Source organism: Orycteropus afer, unplaced genomic scaffold, assembly GCF_000298275.1.
Source record: "Orycteropus afer afer isolate SDZICR_OR568_19922 unplaced genomic scaffold, OryAfe1.0 scaffold01110, whole genome shotgun sequence".
In the NCBI taxonomy this organism is placed as follows: domain Eukaryota; kingdom Metazoa; phylum Chordata; class Mammalia; order Tubulidentata; family Orycteropodidae; genus Orycteropus; species Orycteropus afer.
Genome location: NW_006922697.1, coordinates 205,497 through 209,432, shown reverse-complemented (window position 1 = coordinate 209,432; position 3,936 = coordinate 205,497).

Genomic DNA, 3,936 nt, shown 5'->3' with positions numbered 1-3,936 from the left:
AACTCCCTGATAAGGAATTCTAAAGAATTATTTTTAGGTATCTTCAATGGAGTGAGAGACAGATCAAGGAAAACCCAGACAAAACCCTAGAACAATTTTGACAGACAATACAAGAACAAAATGACAAAATAAATGAAAAATCAGAAATGATACAAAATCTACAGATAGAAATCCAGAAGATTAATACTAAATTATCAGAAATAGATATCACATTGAAAGGGCAAAGGAGTAGAATTGATGCAATGGAAGACAGAATTAATGAGATTGAAGACCTGAATACTTCTTTCGAAAGGGATCGATCAGAAAAAAAGATCAAGACAAAATGAAGAAAGCCTAAGGTTCATATGAGATACCATCAAAGGGAATAACTTACAGATTACTGGAATTCCAGAACAGGAAGAGAAAAATAAAACCACTGAGAAAACCAAGATTTGTTGGAAGGGAACTTCCCTGATAAGATGAAAGATGAGAATATATCCACTCAGGAAGTCCAACGAACCCCAAAAAGGACAAATCCCAAAAGAAAATCACCAAGACATATCATCAAACTCACCAAAACCAAAGACAAAGAAAGAGTCATGAAAGCAGCATGGGGAAAATGAAATGTTACCTACAAAGGGTAACCAATAAGACTAAGTTCAAATTTCTCAGCAGAAACCATGCAGACAAGAAAGCAATGGGATGGTATATATTAAATCCTGAAAGAGAAAAATTTCCAACCAAGAATTATGTACACAGCAAAATTGTCCCTCACATATGATGGTAAAATTAGGACATTTCCAGATAAGCAGAAATTAAGGGAATTTGTTAAACCAGACCAAACTTACAAGAGATGCTAAAGGTAGTCCTTTGGACAGAGAAGCAGCAACAGCCAGGAATAACTGACCATTAACACACATGATGATATAAGCCAGAAACCAACCCAGCTATGGAAGTATCCAAAGTAAATAAGCCTACAAGACTGTAAACAGGAAATCAGAGATATAAATTGACAAATGAGGACAACTACAAACAAAAAGAGGTAATAAACTGGGTTGTTACAGAACTTCCAGATGGTAGGGGGGTCAAGACAAGTACAAGATAGAATGGACTGTTTTAAACTTGGGAAGAAAACTACAAAGTGCCTCCAGAAAACACTCAGGGCAAACTTAGGGGCCCTAATATATGGCATAAATAGACTATCAAGGATAACCCAAAATACACAAACAGCAGAAGAGAAACTAGATCAATAGGACCTTCTAAAAATGAAATTTTTATTTGCTTCCAAAGACTTCTCCAAAAGAGAACTCACAGATTGTGAAAAAATATTTGACAATGACGTGTCTGACAAGGGACTTATCTCTAGAATTTATAGAAAACTCCAACACCTCAATAACAAAAGACAAATAATCCAATTAAAAATGGGCAGAAAATATGCAAAGACACTTCACCATGGAGGATATTCAGGTGGCCAAAAATCATATGAAGAAATGCTCATGATCATTAGCCAATTAGAGAGATGCAAATCAAAACAACGATGATATACCATCTTGCTCCAGCACTAGCAACAATGTTCAACAGGACAGAAAATAAGAAATGCTGGTAAGGATGTGGAGTAATTGGGACTCTCATACATTGTTGATGGGACTGTCAAATGGCTGAACCACTGTGGAACGCTGTATAGTGATGTCTTAAAAAGTTGGATTTAGAAATATGATTTGACCCAGTCATTCCATTACTAGGTATATATCCTAAAGAAGTTGGAGACTTGACAAGATTAGACATATGCACACCTATGTTCATTGCAGCACTGTTTACAATAGCCAAAAGATGGAAACAACCTAGGTGTCCATCAACTGAGAATGGATAACCAAACTATGGCACATGCACACAATGGAATAATATGCAACCATAAAGAATAACCTAGAATCTGCAAAACACCACAAAACGTGGATGAACTTGGAAGACATTATCCTGAGTGAAATATGTCAATCACTGAAGGACAAATATTGTATTAGCTCATTATTGTAAACATCAAGGAAAAGTTTATCTGTGGAAGGAAATTTTCTTTGTTGGTTACCAGGGTTAGGAGGTGAGGGTAAGGAACACTGTTAGATAGGTATAGATAAGTATTGATTTGGGTGAAGGGGAGGACAATGTACTAAATGTAAGTGATCAACATGGTGGCATTGAGGAAGAAGAAGACATAGAGAAGTACATGGGAGGTACAGACAACAAAGATGAACCCTTTTGCACATACTGTACTGCACTGTCAGTGAAGGCAAACATAAGTATATGGGTGGATAGATGGGTGGACAGGCTGAACTATTAGGCATGTCTGTGAAGTGGGGAGTGTACCTAAGACCATGTATAGGGTTGGCAGACAATGGTCGTATAAGTGTATTTGTATGATCTGAATTCCCAGGTATTTCCCAGGTATATAGTAGAGTTGACAACCGACAAGGTTGTAGTTACCTCTTGGTCACAGCCAGCTACCAAGAGGAGCAGAGTAGTTGAACCTGTGGGCTCGGGACCATAGCCATAGGGGACATCAAGCTCAATTGACATAATATAATACACAAAACATTGTTCCACCTCCTACTTTGGCAAGTAGCAACTGGGATCTTAAAAGTTTGCAACAGCCATCTAGATGCAACAATGGGTCTCTCCTCATTCACAACAAAGAACAATGAAGAAAACCAAAGATTCATGGAAAGAAGTAGTCCTAGCAACTGGTACACCATGTGATCCACAGTCTATACTACTATAAGACCAGAAGAACTTGATGATGCCTGGCTACCACTGTCAACTACTTTGAGAGGGATCTATGTAGGAGATCCTGGATGGAGAGAGAGAACAATGTGGAACACAATTCAAAATCATTTTGGGGAAAAAAAGGGGGGTGGCCAGTTTTGCTGGTCTGATAGAGCCTGCCTGGTGGAACCACTGAGACTATGGCCCCTAGCTGCCCTTCAGGTCTGGAATTGAACCCACACCTGCGCCTTCCAGCCACACAAAAGGCACGCATATGAGTTGAACATTTACTTGAGGGAGATACACTCCTTAGGAGAGCAATCATGGGAGAAAGAAGGGCTGTTATGTTCATAGAGGGATGGACACAGGGAAGAGGTAACTATTGGCAGGATGCAGGAGGAAAGCTGTTGTTGCATGAGGGTAAATTGTAATCTATGTCATGAGACAAAGTTTATGTGAACTACTGTATGGAAAGTGAATTTGCTCTGTAAATTTTCATTCACAAAACAATAAAAAAAGAAAGAAAGAAAGAAAGGCCCTCACTGCCATCCACTCTATTCCAACTCAATAGAGCTCTAATTGGGTTTCAAAAAAAAAAAAAAAAAAAACCTGCCAGATTTTGTGTCACCTACTTTGGTTATATTGTCAGAAGAAAACATTCCTTGGAGAAAGATATCATGCTTGGTAAATTGGAAGGTCAAGGAAAAAGGGGAAGGCCCTTCATGAGATGGACTGACACAGTGGCTGCAATTATGGGCTCAGGTATAGCAATATTGTGAGATTGGCACAGGACCTGGCAGTGTTTCATTCTGTTGTATATAGGGTCACTATGTGTCGGAGCAAACTCAACGACACATAATGATAATAATGATAACAACATATATGTGTGTGTTGGTGTGTGTATATATATTTACTATGCACTCAAATATATATTTGCACTCAATATATATATGCACTCAAATATATATTTCCAATGCCAGTGGAAGCAGCAGTCAGAACATTAGATGACGTGTAGCATTGGGAAAGTCAACTGCGAAGGAACTGTTTCAAGTGCTGAGGAGCAAGGATATCTCCTTGAGGACTAAGGTGCTCCTGACACAAGCCATGATATTTCCAATCGCCTCGTATGCATGTGAGAGCTGGACAATGAATAAGGAAGACCGAAGAAGAGTTGATGCTTTTGAGTTGTGGTGCTGGCAGAGA